Consider the following 17,286-nt stretch of genomic DNA (forward strand, 5'->3'; position numbering starts at 1 on the left):
CCGTTATTTAATTTACCTGAATGTATCTTATATCGTCGCAATGCTTAGCAAAGAAGGTGTAGCGTAAGCGAATAATAAGTGCACGATACGCCGTCTTGGCGAACTGCGCTCGGCTCTACCGGACACTAGCGAGACATGCCGGCACTGCAGCGCTGACAGAGTTGAGCGCGCAGGGAGAGCTCCCTACCTTATCCTTGAGGCTGCCCTGGATTCCCCCGCCCCCTTTCCCCTGCCACTGGAAACGCCAAATGGCACAGGCAGATCATGTTTCAAGGCCAACGTTTCGTAACTCAAGAGTTTCCCTTTCAAGACGGTTAGCATCGATGCCACCAGAGCACTCAATACCTCCTAACTGCATGACAAAGGAGCGAAGTGAGTGAGTGAGTGAGTGAGTGAGTGAGTGAGTGAGTGAGTGAGTGAGTGAGTGAGTGAGTGAGTGAGTGAGTGAGTGAGTGAGTGAGTGAGTGAGTGAGTGAGTGAGTGAGTGAGTGAGTGAGTGAGTGAGTGAGTGAGTGAGTGAGTGAGTGAGTGAGTGAGTGAGTGAGTGAGTGAGTGAGTGAGTGAGTGAGTGAGTGAGTGAGTGAGTGAGTGAGTGAGTGAGTGAGTGAGTGAGTGAGTTAATGCTCTGTAATGCCACGTTAAACGTTAACACGGCGTTAAGTAGTGTTCACGATTGGTGCACAAAATGAAAAATTACAATGAATCACAGTAAACCGTCATTCAAAGAATGACAAACATAATTAAAGGTATACTTGCATTTCACTATGAAAGTGAAGGACATAAAGTAAGGACAGTAAACCACTTCAATGATTTAGGCATGAGATAAGTGAAAACATGAAGTGAACAGACCCATTAAGAACTTGGGCGCTATAACGTAAAGCTATTCCAAACATTTCTTTTCCAATTCTGCAATCAGCCTTCTACGATTGGTAAAAAAATTTCCGGGCTATCCCCACTTCACCTGTCTGTCACTCGACGTCATGAAAACCGCGAGGTCCCTAGCTGATACGAAGTGTACACACTGATTATGCATGATTAGACGAAACAAAAGAAAAATAATTATTTCTGATTCGACGCTTTTCTGCATTAGCCCTCAGCTATTGGTCAAAGGTTTTCGGGGGCTACTAAGCACGAGGTCGCGGGGTTCGAATCCCGGCCACGGCGGCCGCATTTCTGTGGGGGCGAAATGCGAAAACACCCGTGTACTTAGATTTAGGTGCACGTTAAAGAACCCCAGGTGGTCTAAATTTCCGGAGTCTCCCACTACGGCGTGCCTCATAATCAGAAAGTTGGTTTTGACACTTAAAACCGCATAATTTAAATGTTTTCGGACTGCGCCCACTTCACTTCTCTGTCACGCGACGTCATAAAACCGCGAAAACTTACTGCGTCAAAGTGACGTGTACGCGTTAAAGATACATTAATACAGTAATAATAATACATTTGACGTAGGGAGATTGGAATAAAAACCGACTGGAATAGTTTTACGTTATAGGGCCCCTTATGCATTACAGAAGAGAATTTGAGGACCTTACGGCGAAAACTAAAGTAAGCAACCGCGACAGCGAAACTAACTGCCTATTGAACATGTATAAGACTCACTTTGACAGTATCGTGTAGGCAACCATACGAAAAACCAGATAGAAAGGATTTTAAAAAATCCACAGAAGGGCGGATAGATCTTTCCTATCTAGATATAAATCCATGGATTCAGTCTCGGGCATGTTATCGCAACTTAAAATACCTCAACTGACAGAGGGAAGAAGATTTGCTGGATTGAAGTTTCTCTACCGTTTGCGCAATAACTTTTTTTTTTTTACTGGGCACTGGACTGTACTTAAAACAGCGCTCGGCCCGAACATTGAGGAGCAGTCATAATCAACAAATTACGCCTTTTCAAGCTCGGATAAACACATTAAAATACTCAATTTTCCCACGAACAATCCAAGAATGTAACTCACTTCCACAACACATAACACAAATAGACTCTCTCAGTTCATTCTGAAATTCGATACATCTTTACCTTGAAGTTCCAAATTAACTACGACAGTTTTCTTTTTCTTTTTTTTGTAATGACGTTCCACTATTAAGTAATAATGGTGCTGCTGTGTGTGCTCCTACTGCCTCGTTTATTTGCTGTTGTGTGCCGCGTATTGGGCATATGTTTGTTTTTTTTTCTTTTATGTGTATATCCCTATAGGGCTTCTTTCACTACGTCTCTCACTTTTTTTTTCTTCGCTCTGATCGACGCTGTATTTCTGTATATGTAACAAATATTTACCACCCTGTAACCGCCCGAGTAGGCTAACAGTATTAATGAATGATGAATGATGAGAACGTGGATGGCACCTTGGCCTAATTAGTGAAGAGGAATAGCAGGTGTAACGAACGACGAAGGGCGCGTAAAATAGTCCGCTGGCGTATTCAGACACATGTGGTGATCGGTGGCTGCACTCGTTTCTGCCAGGTCGCCTGCATTGCCCGTTCACGGCAAAAACAAGTAGTCAATTAATGATACTGCTTCGTCTCCTGAGGTTGTTGCTTGAGTTGCATCTTATTGCAGCGTTAGAAACCATTAAAAAGGGAGGAGGGGAGGGGTGGGGGGTAATGATGGCCTGGAAAATTTTACCTCAGCTGTCGAGAGTGGGTAGGAGGGGGAAGGGCGTGGCGATACATACAAGGTAAATATACCTGGTAGCGAAGCTTCCATAGGAGCCCATACGTTCAAAACATGGCGGTCCATCGGCGGTCCATGGGGCTTAGCGCCATCTGTATGTGGTGGGAACACTTCCGGTGGAAAAAAAAATAATGTGACGCCATATCCGTTAAAAGCAGAAGTGACGTCATTTTGTTTTCGAAGGCGCGAAATTTGTTTTGTTGTTCTTCCTTTGGAGCTATATATTCAAATACCCCGCCATTCGACTTGATGGGCGTTTCGAGCTTTCAGCGTGGAAAGCGATGCAGGAAAAGGCCAGCTGCACGGTTGTCGAAATCGCATTCCTGCACAGAACATACTTTCTTTGGAAGCCGACGAAAGCTTTAGGTGCAGAGTGCTGATCCTATCGTCGGATGCCAAGCCCGTCGGCCAGCGCAGTCGCACGAAAACAACTACACAATTATCTGGCGGTCGTAACTCACTACTTTTGACTGAACAGATTAAGAAGCAATGAAGCTACCCGCGTCACCACATTGAGACAAACTTCGACAAGCAAGAAAGCACAAACTGTGCGGGGGGCGTGTTTCAACAGGTGATACGAGTGCGCCTTTCTGCCCATTTCAAGACGTGCATTGCATTGCGAGTGATAGTGGCGTCAACGCCCCCTGTAGCGATGGGCGCTGAAAAGAAATCCATTTAATTATAATAAAAAAATTCAACTTGTATTTTCTTAACTCGTCACGAATATATATAATTGACTACGAATTTTATTTTCGTTGAATGAATCTAACTGTGTCTCGTTTGAATTAAAAAACGCGTTTTTCTTTACCAATGTTTGTTCCCTCCAAACATAGTCGCGCTTCAATCGCTGCTCCCATAACCCCCCATGCTGATGTCGGTGACAATCTGTACTGAACCGCTTTTCGCCCGAAGCTTCGCGACCTATTTGAATCGACCTTGATACATATGTTTCCGCAGTCTATCGTCAGCTGCGCTTGTAATGTGGCATTTAATGGAGAGTAGTGCAAACTGTGATAGAGGCAGGATTTCTGTAAGCTGTGTTTCTTATTGTACAGGCACCATGTGGCGGGCCACAGACTGACGCCGTTCGTGCTTTAATTACTCGCACTCCCGTCGGCTCTACTTTTTAACTACTATGCCACCACCTACTTGAGTAGAAGCTTAATACGAAGTTGAGGACCGCGCAGCGAGCGATGGAACGAAACATCTTAGGTGTATCGTTAAGAGATTGGAAGAAGGCAGTGTGGGTTGGATCGAGAGCAAACTGGGGTAGCCGATATTCTAGTTGACAAAAGAAGTGCGCCAAGGGAAGGGAAGTGCAGTCGAGGACGGTAGAAAATTCGGCTGCCTGATGAAGATTAGAAATTTGCAGGAAGAACTTGGCGAAAGACAGGGGTAATTGGAGATCGCTGGGAGAGGCCTTCGTCCCGCTGTGGACATTAAAATAAGGTGCTGATAATAATAATAATAATAATAATAATAATAATAATAATAATAATAATAATAATAATAATAATAATAATAATAATAATAATAATAATAACAATAATATGATGATGATGATGATGCCACTTAGTCACACACCGCCCTGGGCTCGCAAAGCCGTCCACATGGAGCAACGTTTCACGAAACGCGAAAAACTTTCGAAGGTGGTCCCGCAGAGCACTTCCGATTTGTCTCGTGCGGCGCTTCCCGCTTCGCGGGAGAGGTCCTCCATGATGGCCACGTTTATGAAGGCCCCCCCTGCTTCATGCACGTTCCCTGCGCCGGAAGCACGTGGTGATCTCGGCGGTTAGCCCACGCAGGCTTAACAAGCGCGCACGATGCCTTGCAACGCCACGCACCCATATCGCGCCAGCGCTTCGGCCGGAGGGCGTTCCAAGAGCGCTGCTCGAGTTTCCCCAGCGCGGCGGTTCCTCGTGCCGCCGCCGTCGCAGCCGCGCTTGCCGGGGCGAGGAGACGCGCCGACCGCGACCGAAACCGGAGACGCGAGGCAAGGGCGCGCTGCTGCTGCGCCGTGCCGCCGCCGATGATGATAAGGGCGCCCGTCGTCGCCTCGGCGGCCGGCCGCATAAGCGACCGCCTGCGCTCCGGAAAACGCCAGTCGGGCTTTCGTCTCCCTCCCAGCCAGCCCCTCTGCGAGAGATGACGGCCGCTCACTCCACTGCACGCGCGCACACCGAGAAGACAGCTTGCCCCTCGCGCGCGACGATCGAGACCGCTGGCAAGGGGCGTCGATGAGCGACGCTCGCTGCAACGGGACGAAGCACGACGTGGAACCTCCAGTGGCTGTGCCGTCGTCGTCGTCCCGTTGAATCGGTGTGCACGCCGGCGGATGCGCCACGACAAGATGTAAAACGCTCCGGACGTGAGGTGGTGAGGTGACATCGTCGTACGGCCGAGGCTGCGGGCAGACTTTCGCGGTTAGTCTAGATGTGCGGTAGAGTGATGTCTGAACTCGCGGTATCGACCCACGAGGCCTTCTAGTTTAGTGGAGCTTCGGGAAGAGCTTTCCGTCCATTTGCTTCGTGGAGAGGAACTAAGTTGTATCTCTAGCAGCTTATCCCGCGGGAACCAGTTTCTTTTACACATCTTAAGTCATTCGCTGTCGTCATCGAACTTACTACACTCTTCTTCTTCATTTATTTCTTCTTTTGTTACGTTTTGCGCAGAAGGAGTAAAGGAAGGAAGTTTTCATCCCGCCAACTGCCGAAAATCTTGCAGCAGTGTAGTCATTAATTGATGGTGAAGCATAGTCGGAAGCCTAAGAAGGTGTCCGCTGCAACAAAGAACATTAGCTCCGTAAGCTCTGAGAAGTAGCTCAGTGTGCTACTGCCGCGCTTCGCATTGGTTGTCGGCTCGGCACCGTAGGGCGAACGGCCGAAGTGTCGACGCACGCTCCCATTTTGCTGTCGTCAGACGTACAGTCACTTGAGAAGCACCGTCCGTCCGCAGCTGCTGAATCGGCCAAATTTGGAGAGCATACGGATGATAACTGCAGAGGCCACTGACACCTGTGACTCGCACTAAAGACGTTCGTGATCAATGTACAGGAGAACGCTACACCTCGGACCAGCGCTGCCTTTCCACTCAGTTCGCCGAAGTTGGCCGACGATTTCCGCTGTACGGAAGATGAGCGAGGGGGCGCTACACGCATGGCTGAAGTGGCGATGAATCACCAGGCCAAGTGGCGGCGACGATGGGCGTGATCGACAGCGGGGACGAAGGCGTCGTTCGCTCGGAGGGGCTCCCTCACTCAGTTTGGCTGTGGTGTAACGGGCGCCTGACCCATCACAACCTCCTTGAGTGAGTGAGGCCTGCCCGAGGATTGCAACGGGAGACATCTGACCCCGACCCGGCAGGCGGACTTTGGAAAGACTCACCGCGCAGCACCCATCTCAGCTTGGACTTTAAACACGCTGGATGCAAGCCTTTCTCTCAGATATAGCATAGCTTGTTTGCTTGTGCGTGGTAAGTCGTGCAATAGAGTAATGAGTTCAGCTTGTCCCGTTTCTAGACCATCGAAGTTATTTGCCCATGCTATAATTAAGGTGAGCTGACGTCACCTACTCATCCGGTATGCATTAAAAAGAGAAGTGCAACTGCACAATTTGTCATCAAGGAAAGATCTAGAGAGGGAGATGAAGAGGAAAGGCAGGGAGGTTAACCAGATATTAGCCTCCGGTTTGCTACCCTACACTGGGGTTAGGAGACAGGTGTTAGCAAGAGGACAGAGATGAAAGGGTTAAAAAAGGGAGAAAATGCAAACACAGAGACACACACACAAAGGGCGTTCGAGTTAGAGATGTTCACAAAGGCCGGCAGATCGCAAGAAGCGCAGTATAAAGTGCTTGCACGGCCTTCTGTGACGTTAGGTCCTGTCGATGCTGTAGAAGTGCCTCTTCCGATAGTGTTATTGTGTGACACCATTATGAAGGGCTCTGGGTTAACTTTCACCACCCGAGCTTCTTTGAGCATGGTGCACGGGTCCTTTTACGTGCCGTTTCCATCAAAGTGCGGCTGCAAATCGAACCCACGACCGCGCGCTCAGCAGCACAACGCTCCGAGCCACTGCTTCGGGTGGCTGTGCCACCATTTAATGCCTCTGAAAAAAATTGTCTTGCCACTTAGTGGACACAAGCTAAAGCCGCCAGCGTTTTCGTTGCTCGATTTACGACGCACAGGGCGAAGGTCCTCGTTTTCTTTCGCGTGTTGAAAATAAAAAAAAAATATTTGATGCTGCTTCTTGCTTTGCACCTGAAGTACGAGGATTTTTTCGTTCAGTGAAGTTAATCACTGGCACTGGTACCAGTTTTATCTGACTGCTATTGTATACTGTAGATAGCCAAGAGCACGTAAAATGTTCTTATATGAGCAATCGCCACATGTCCTATTTTCCAAACAATGCAGACTACTGCGCAAAGTTGCCCAGCGTTATTTGGTGCGCGTCGCTTCAGCTCTTTTCGGTTTACTCCGTATCCTTGCTTTCTTTTCGTTTCCTTTAGCTTGCATAGCAAAAGAAATTGAAGAACACTACGCAAGACAACTCGATCAGTGAATCGTAATCCGTGAGATGTTCGACATGCGGTTCCGATTAGTGCATCGCTGCTGCCGAGCTTTGATTTGTGCCGGAAATCAAATTGAGCGCGAGAAAAGAAAAAGACGAAAACGAACAGCGCCGCAGCTTGTGCGTCTGGAAGCAAGATGCAAAAGAAGCTCCGCAGCTCTATACGCGCTCTCTCGGGAAGTGCTAGCAAAGGAATAATAAAAATCAATCTGCAGCTCGCGCCATCTCTTCCTTTTTCCTTCTTTCCGTCGCGGCCAACGAAGGAACTCTCAAAATTGCTGCTGCTGGCATTCTCCTTGTCTTGCCACCGCCATCGCGCGCAGTTTCAATTCCTTCCGCCGCATACGCACGAGTCGATTGTAATTTCTCTCGCGCCTCCCGCTGACTTGCGTTCTCCACGCCTTCCCAATGGGTGGGAGGAGGCGAGGGGGGCGAGTAATGCGGCCCGTAAGCGCAAGCGGGGCTCCACTTTATATCCCGCCCCCTCGCTGCCTTCATCTCGGTCGCCCTCCCAGCCCCTTGCTTTCTTTACGTGGCCTGAACCAAGTCTAATCAGTGCTGGCTTTGGCACTGGCGCCGTAGGGCTTTCCCTCGCTGGGAAGTCGCCGCGCGTTTCTCCTTGCCGAGAATCTCGCTGCGCGATCGGCAATATTCCATCGCTCCCCGCTCTGCGTGTCGATCTGTGCCGTGTTTCTCGAGTTCGGTTTGAGCGGCGACGGGTCGAGCGCGGCTCGAGGTTGTAATCGCACGGGCTGCGTCGCTGTGCGTCTCGGGAAGTCGGCGCCGATACGTTTCATCGACGCTGCGCGCGCGCGCTGTTGCGATCGCCTCATAACGCAATAACGCTCCCCTCCAGAACTGAGGATTTGCCGCAGTCGCGGGGGATAAGTGGCGCGGCTGCCGGAGCCGTTGATTCTTTACTGCGACTTTTGAACGCATCGGGTGGCTGAAGCGAACAGCTCACCTCCCGAGTCATTCCGTGCCGGTCACCCGGGCTGAATGCACTGAGCGAAGGCACGCCTTTAAATTCAAAAATCATTTCAATTCAGCTTTTATTTAGACTGAAAAATTTTCAGGACCTTCAGGTCTAAAGGCAGTCAAAAATGGGCCCCTGCAACGCGCTCAAGCATGGCGCGACACAAGAAAAGAACAGTTTACATAACCTACAGACTTGACAATGGCATTAATTACAGCATTTAGAAATGTTGCACTTGTTCAAACAATAGCAATAGCATCCTCACAGCGGACATCCACAAAGTGATGTCCAGAAAAAAAAAATAATAAGTCGGCGTGAATGCTTACACGCATGTTAGTAAGTATAACTTGAACATTAAAAATGTTATTTCACTCGATTTGTATTAGCGATAGGCTATACGGCTAAAGAAAAAATTACCGACGATTACGTTACTTCCTAATGCGAAATTTGAGCGCAGCAAATAAGCTGTTTCACCTTTTCGATAGATTGAGGCAAAGAAATCGAGCAACACATGTATGCGCTATCACAGAATTTTTTTTTTAATTTTTCACACGTATTCCTTTAACAAAGACTCCACTAACAGTTCTTGACAGTCATGAATGAAGCTTTGTGGTCGGAGAAATAGACTGATATATGTTCGACTTGGTACACCAATGCTTGATTCTCAAAGACGAGATCTATACAAGTGCCTCGCGAGGTTGTCACAGCCGTGGGACGCGTTACGAGCGAGAGGAACGGGATGTTCTCCCGCATAAGTGTTAGGAAATTGCTGTTTCTCTTTATGTCAACATTAAAGTCCCCCACTACTAACATCGGTGTGGATCGATGGACGGTTAATGCGAGTTGCAGGAAGTGCACGACGTCTTTCGTGAGTGCGGTAGCGGACTCACGAAAGCGGTATCAGTCGGTCGCTGCTAGCGCTGGGGGGATGAAAGGGGGGCGGAGCTGGTTACGAGGCCGACGATAACGGCGACGACGACGCGAAACCCAGGAACGGACGCCAAAGAGCCATTTGTGTAGCCAGCCCTCCTCCACAGTCTCTCCTCCTCCCTTCCATCATCCTCCCGCGCCCGGAGAGCCGACAGCGCGCATGCGCGGCGGCGGAGCAGATTCGTCGGCGAGATGGTTACGAGGCCGACGACAACGCCGACGACGACGCCGACGACGACGCGAAACCCAGGAACGGACGCCAAAGAGCCATTTGTGTAGCCAGCCCTCCTCCACAGTCTCTCCTCCTCCCTTCCATCATCCTCCCTCGCCCGGAGAGCCGACAGCGCGCATGCGCGGCGGCGGAGCAGCAGATTCGTCGGCGAGCTGGTTACGAGGCCGACGACAACGCCGACGACGACGACGACGCGAAACCCAGGAACGGACGCCAAAGAGCTGCGCTCTAAAACGATTAAGAAATGTCGCTATGACGAATGCGAGCGTACGAGTTCGCAAACACAATTGGCACTCACTTAGTAAGAACCCTTCAATGTCTTGCAATGAGACGACAGTATATGTAAATCAATAACAAGAGTATTGGCCTCGAGCTCCACCACTGGAAAAGCTGGCGCCACCGTCGGCGTGACGTGCTAGGAGGGATCACGTGGACATAGCGGCCGCGTCGGCTGCTTCGGGCGCGCCGAAGCGAGCTGAAAACGAGTTTAAATTCCCGCGTACGCTGCGGTTTTCATTCAGTGGCGAAATTTTCCCGCTTCGAGTGTCTCCTTTACAACGCTTGAAAGCACTACAATAGGTAGTAGTGGCTGCCTTTGAAGGCACGCAACATGGTAGGCTACTGCTCGGTGCCGCAGGGCCGGACGCACGTAACGGAGGCCGGTGTCGGCCTTATTCACACGTAGCCGCAGGACAAGAAGCTGTGTGAAGCTTGGCTCGCGAAACATAAAACCGGCAGTCATCGGCTACAACTCGGGTATGCAGCAAGCACAGACGCGAGGAAGATTTCTGCTACGGCGCCCGGTCTGCGATGTTCTCAAAACGCGCACTGAGACGCTCGCCGGAGTCCGCTGTCCGACTAATGTCATGACGGTTTGGTCTATGAACTTGTCGATACTATAGATACTGCCAAGTTCAGTGGAGTGGAAACGCAGCGGTGAGAAGCACATTTAAAGAAAGCATGGCATATGGTCATGTTTGTATTATGAATTAATGCACTGGATTACAAAAAAGGAGCAGCGGGAAATTGCACGCTGAGAACGCCGATAAACATACAGTGCGACGCAACTCCAGAAATAGTATTGAAAGGTCAAAGAATTTAGAAGAAAAAAAAAAGATTGCATCGTCGCGACGGCACATCACAGTCCCCGTAGGCGCCGAAGTCTCTACAATGAAATTATTTTTGAACAGCTCTGATAGCGCCCACGCAACAATGGTTGCCTGTATACTGTCAAATGCTCATATTCTGCGGCCTAAAGCTCATGGCACGGTGCGAAAACGCGCGCGCGGAGAAAGCGAAACAGTGCGCGGACAAGCATGCAGACGCGCAGTCGGTCGCTGCGAATCTGCGCGATCGCTGCATTGAGGCTTCATTCTATTACGCTCCATTTAGTTATAAAAACACTATAAGAACATATTTCACATAGTTTGCTCTCGGCGTTTACCTACCTTTCACGCAAGAAGCCGATTCGGGAGACTCCATCGCGGCGACCGCGCGCAGTGGCGTTCACTGTACGTATTCGGTAAAGAGATAGCGGCTGTAAACGATTGTGTGCTTTCAGCTTGCCCAAGATTATTATTTAGACAGTAAGAAACTTCTCTCGTTTGAAAGTACTTACAGAAATGTTCGGGAGAGCTCGCGCGTGGTGTTTTCAGTGAGCGCTGACAGCAAAACCTATGAGGAGCGCGTCACGTGATCCCTCATACTACGGCATCGAGGCGCTTCCGATAGAGGGCGACTCCGTAACTCCTCGCCGCCAATATATCGAGGGATGCGCAGAGACGACTGCTATAGGGCAATGATAACGAAGTCGACGGCGCACGCTTCGCCATCGTCGCCGCCCTGTCACTCGTCTGCCGCTCGTGATCTCTGGCACGTCTCATCCCGGTGCCCCGTTCGCCATATATATAGCGTCGGATGACTTGGAGGCGACGCGCAGGTCTTCTTTCGTTGACTTTTGTAGACGTAAATAAGCTGCCGTCATTCCCGCTCGAGTACTTAAATTGTTGTTCAGTATATTTCTCGTGTATGAGGCATTTCAATGTTTCGCTTGTGCACACCAAGTGCGTGTATTTGTAAAACAATTGTAATGTAATCACGGGTATGTTCTCCCTTCTAAATTGTGCCAGTATTCTGGAATACACGCAAGAAAAAAATTTAAAGGAAGGCAGGAAGGAATTACCATGTACGGCTGAAGCCGTTCAAGACGAGTCTTGTCAAACGTACGCATAGTTCCAGTTCATTCTTGTTTACGCACTTATGGCACATTCTTGGCTAGCGTCTCGTGTTCATATATGTGTAGGACATTTTTCTTTCAACTCTACCTTTTGCTTTGTTTTGTTTCTTGGTGCATGTCTGATGACTCGATATATATACCGAGTCCTTCGTGTTGTCATCAGCCAACAAATAAACAAAAACTTCCGCATACAGGTCATAGGCGGGTAGGAGTCATTTTAGGAGCAATTTCTACCACATAACCTGTGCGAGTCATCTATTCGCACAGGGACTGTCCTCCGTCAGCACATGCACTGCTTGCGCGATCATGGCCAGAACTCTGGCGGTCTTTAAATATTCTAAGCAGCCAGCCATCTTGAAAGCGACGGAAACTGTAAGTAAGCAAGCACAGCAGCAACCTCAGCGGCGCGTCGATCGCTTAGCGCTCGTTTTTGCCTATCGTCCCCATCACTCAAGTACTCTCTGATTCAGCCACGGAAGCCCTCGCCGTCGGCGCCAACAAGCGTACGCACACAATGCGCAAAAGAGCATATGCGAAGGAAAAGCAAGAGTCAGCTTTTTTTTTTTTTTTTCGGAGCCAGACACGCCGCATCCGACACACCGCGAGCGCGCGGGCGTTAATGCGCCACGCGCGACGCGGACGACTCGCGACACGCATATATGCGGCACGCTGCCGCCGCCTCGAGCTGCGTCCGGCCCCGGAAATAGGCAGCGGCGTCGGAAACGCGAGAGAGCACAGCCTGCCTATCGCCGCCCGATCGGCGCCAGAGACGCCTCGGGGCTGACGGGCGCCGTCCGTCGTGCCTGACGTGAGAGCGAGCGAGGCTCGGACGCGTGTGTAACGCGAGCGGAGACGATGGCCGCCGCGAGGGAGCTTCTCCATAAATTCGCGACGGGCGAGCAGTTCTGTCGCGGAAGAGAATTTCTCGCGAGATGCCGTCGGGGAGGAAAGCAAGGAGAGAGGGGTTTGTTGGGGGGGGGGGGGGGGGGCATGCCGGTTGCTCTAATAAATCTGCGATTCGTATGCTCCACCTGTCTGTATGCGGAGGCGGTTTCTATTCCTGTATCTTTGGTGGCGTGGTCGCGTTAACGCACTTCCAATAGAAGGAGATAGGAGGGATACTTCTCCCCGAGCGACAGATGTCGTGAAAGGAAAGCTACCTGTCTGGCTCGGCCCCGTGCTCCTTTCGCTCTGGGTTTCCTTTTTGTGTTTGTTCCGCGTGTTATTTCTATTTAGGACCAGATGTACATAGTATGAGAGGAGTATTTTCACTTTTTTTCCCATGCAGCAAAATGGGATAAGAAACACAGACTAAAAGCTACAAAAGTGTAGCTTGAGTGTGCCTGAGGCCCAACAAAAGTAAACGCGTGGCAGAGAAACAAAACCGCAGTCAAAAATCAGTGATAACACGTTACATGCATACAAGATTACATTCAAACGAATAGCTATTGAAAGAGTAAACATTCATATATACGGAATTAATATGTTTCAACATCTTAAAACAGTACTAAAAAATCCAGAATTCGCGAATACAAGTTGCAATGAATGAGATGTTCTACAAGTCCCTCGTGAACCTTACACAAAACAGAAAGGCCTATCTACTAGGCAACACAAAATGTCGCTTAAATTCTTTAAGTGTGAGGGCAAATCTATTACTTTCATTGGTTTCATACGTGTTTAAGATCGTTGGCATCAGGAATTGCAAAGTTTGATTACCGTATAGTTCATTCTGGTTCGAGTAACAGTCCACGTTTCAGCGCATCTAGTACGAACAATTTTATCCTTTAAAGCTATGACAGCAAGGGATTTAAGAAACTCAGTCATTGCAAGCGGTGAAAATCTAATGTATTACAGTTATCCGATATACAAAAGTAGTGGTAATGCGAATAATATTATACTGAACAATAATATATTTAGTGTGTGCTATATAACCAATACCAGCAATACGTCTCACGGTTTTCTTTTGCAACACCATTATATTATGAAGGTTACTTTGTGTTTGAGACTAGATCACACCAGCGTTGGCCCGCCGGTATAGTGTGATACCCGCGGGACCGAGCGGGAGAGAAGCAACGTTTCGAACATAGCCCTGATTTTTTATTGCGATAGCAATTATACAGGCACTCCAGGCGGGTTTTCGCCGTCGCCGTCGTCGTGATAATCAGCATATATTTAGGCATAATGTACTACTGAACGGCCAAAGTTTCTCAAACCAGGTCTTACTTTCTTGATTGAATTATTTCTCAGAATTTTGGAGACTCGGAGGCCGCAAACAAAAATGGCGAAACCTTACATTCATGACGCATGCCTTCTACCCTAAATTTTCTCAGACAATAAAAAAAGTCCCAAACAATATTAGTGCTCAGGATCTGCAAATGATGCACTTTAACTGGCGCCGCTCTTTACGGCAGCGCAGTGGCGTCTGTGCGCGATGCCATCACAGGCCGGCATGTTAAAGCTTTTAAGGTTGTCAGAAATTGTGGCCCACCCGCGCACGTCACATCCGCGTACAGTTATAAAATCGTCCCAGCAATTCAAGCACAACGCCAGATCTTCATATCACGGTCAATGCTTCGCGCTTCGAACGGAAATGCAAATTTTTACAGCGAAGCTTTATGCTATAGCTACTTAAAAGGAAGAAGTCTGGACACAGACCAAAAATTGTTTAAAATAGTTATTTACGTGTCGGCTCTCCCACGGGAGCCTTGTTCATAATGAAAACCATGGTTTTCATTGTGAACGGGGCCGCGAGGATAAGAGAAAGCGGCGTTCGGTTTGAAATTTCAGATCTTTCTGCGGCGCGTAGCGATCTAATACTTTGCAGACACGATCGTTATCGCGTAATGTACGCTCTGCACTTGTCCGCTCAAGATGGCCAGACCTGGCGAGGGGCCCTTTAATGGCGGAGTGCAACTCCGCCGCGGGTCGGCCCGGTATTGCACTCTTCGGGATCAGCCCACGTATGGGGAGTGCTTAACGCCTGCTTCACATTCGCCGCGGATCGGTCCGGCATTGCACTATCTGCGGTATCAGATTACGTGTGAAAAATTGTTGGTCTGCGTCCACGGAGACGAGATCCGCCAGAACCTCGCCAGAAACAGCTTCGCTGTTAAACCCTTCTCTCCAGCACCGACCGAGACGTCCAGACACGGGTACTGGCACGAGCCGAAGATGTCATCGAAAAGCACAGCCTGGCAGCCTACGTAGCCTAGCCTCCCTTAGCCCTCACCCCTTCGATTAATAACGTTGTTACTCATACACTCCAAAAACAACTCCGAAGAACCGCGCGAAAGCCATAATGCTAACCGAACGAGAGCTCTTCGCGCTATCTGACCTTCCTTGACGTCGTCGCCTGGCGCCAGCGTCTCGTGGTTGCGCACGCTGAAGGACAGTCAATTCGAGTTTCGTCTTCGTGGCTGCTGTTCTCCTTTGTTTGTTTGTTTTGTTTTTTGCAAACAAGACAATGTCATTTGCCAACGGCACGTCGCTTATGTACACGGATGGAAAAACTGCGCGAATATCGAATATATTATTTTCCTCTTTCTCTTGCCGTCACACTGAATAGTAGATCAGAGCTTCAGGCCAAGATCTCCTTTCCCCCATCTCCCCTTCCGGCTTCCTTCTCATCAGTTTTATTTTAAACTTGTAAATTAGACTTGTAAGTTGCCTTGTTCCCAGCGCAACAAACGTGTACTACGTAACAGTGCATCCTGGCTACGAGGTAAAAGTTAGAAAGCGTTCCCGAAAGAAGCACGACTCTTGTCGCTCATCGGTGTCGGCCGCGGTTTAAAGACGTGCTCTCATACCGCGGCACACCGGCCGTTTCGACCACAAGCAACGAATTAAGTATATTCCTCGTTGCCAGCAAGCAGACTAATCCTCCCATTCTTTATCGCAGCCGCGGCGTTAAGAGTGAGCAGTACGTCTCTATTAGCGTGCAACCAGCCGGACCTCACCGAGACGGCAAACGCCGGGGCAAACGCCGCGAGCTTTAATCCGTGCCGCGCCGACTCGCTCGCTTCCTTTCGCTGAAGCTGTGTATGCTGACAACGAAACACATGCCTGACTTCGCCCCGAAGCCAGCTTGCAACGGGAAAAGGGGGGAGGGGTTGGACGCTGCAGGGCTTTTTTTCGGGGGGGGGGGGGGGGGGGCGAGCCTCCGCAGCGTCTGCCTTCCGCTTCAGCGGGCCGGACGCGCGCTCAAGAGGAAGCCGGGCGGCACTTCGGGGTGACGAAGGGCCGCGCGAGAGCCGAGGCCCAGCGTTCCTGCCTGCGACGGGCGCCTTCGCTTCGATACACCCTTCTGCGCTATAGCAAGGAAGGCTCCCCGCGGACATGCTAATGCGTGCCTCAGCCGGCGATACTTTCTCGGCCCATTAGGGGCGTCGTAAAATGGGAGGCTGTTTACGCCTATCGGAGCGCGCGCTCGAATCGACGTTGCCGAGACTATAGCGCGCGTAGGTGGCTGCATCGAGCGCTGTCTTCGCGGGGTTCTCCCCCTTGTGCGAGGCGGCGTTCGGGACGCCGGGTTTTATAACGAGAATTACTGGCGCCGGAATTTCGGCGCTATACGACGGTGTCCGCGCGGAGCCTTTAAGACGGTGCTTCAGCCACCGAGTAAATGATGGCGCTGGTCGCGAATTAAACGTCCCTGTATCTGACTCATCTTTCATCGCAGCGCCCTCATAAGGCGATAGTTGGCCGTGCACGGCGATGATAACGTAAACGAACATTTTCGCAGCTTTTCCGGAGCGCGCTCCACATGTGTATCTTGTCATAAACAAAAAGAGCTGTCCACTGAAGCTGATACGCAAGCTGTATTTTTCCTCTGCACAATTTTTTTTTTGTTTCCTGAACCATTCGTGCGCTGCGCAAAACACCGCCATGAACTATGCTACCAACTCGCCCAAGCTTACACCCTTGTATGATACGCAAGTAGTTGTGACTATCAACTGCGCGGTCACACGTAAAGCGCAGAAACTTCGTACCAGGGCTTACAAAATCGTTCGAAAGCAAGAGTAGTTCGGTCTATAAACAGGTGCTGAAAAATTGCGATAGCGCTGCCTCATTTAGTGACAGGGAAGCCTGAAGAGCTGTCACACAACAGTTATTGGTTCATTTGGAAACGTTAATCTAATATTGGCCATGATGGACTGTCACATGAATCGCGCAACACGAGACAATGTGGAAGGACGAGATACACCACTGTTGCCGGAAGATGTCAAGTGCCGCCGTCAGACAGGTTTGCGATGCTTGTTTTGCATTGGCCTTTCGGCCAACACAGTCTTCAAACACTGCTTTGAAGGTGTGTCTGTCACGATAAAGCAAGAACGATTGTTAACATATCCGTGACGAGACCATGTACGTGTCTTAAATTCTTTCCGCGCAATAAAACCACCAACTTCTTTTTTCTGTACATGTCTTGGTCAAGATGCCGAATTGCGACAGCACCCATAGGAGTGAGCATGCCTTTTACTGCAGCTGCACATTATTCACGGAACCTATCTCACCTATGCCTCCGACGTAACTGAGCGGCGCGTCGGTGCTGGCCAACCTGGAAACGCTTTTATGTACGAGGAGTTGGAAGCACTGGTTAATCTTCTTGCATATGTTCCTGTCATTTCACCTTCCTGACTGTCTTTGTACATCGACACTGTGTGTGGCGATG

General features: G+C 49.7%; 1 protein-coding gene and 1 long non-coding RNA gene across 3 annotated transcripts in view; both read left to right on the forward strand.

Annotated features, from left to right (window-relative positions):
* Positions 1–17,286, forward strand: part of LOC135898491 (matrix metalloproteinase-2-like) — a 273,911-nt gene that overhangs the window by 177,019 nt on the left and 79,606 nt on the right. The window lies entirely within an intron of this gene.
* LOC135898494 (uncharacterized) lies at positions 4,533–6,914 on the forward strand. Its single transcript, XR_010563347.1, has 2 exons — positions 4,533–6,421; positions 6,495–6,914. It is a non-coding gene; the product is annotated as an uncharacterized lncRNA (long non-coding RNA).

The sequence above is a fragment of the Dermacentor albipictus genome, chromosome 2 (genome assembly GCF_038994185.2).
Source record: "Dermacentor albipictus isolate Rhodes 1998 colony chromosome 2, USDA_Dalb.pri_finalv2, whole genome shotgun sequence".
Classification (NCBI taxonomy): Eukaryota; Metazoa; Arthropoda; class Arachnida; order Ixodida; family Ixodidae; genus Dermacentor; species Dermacentor albipictus.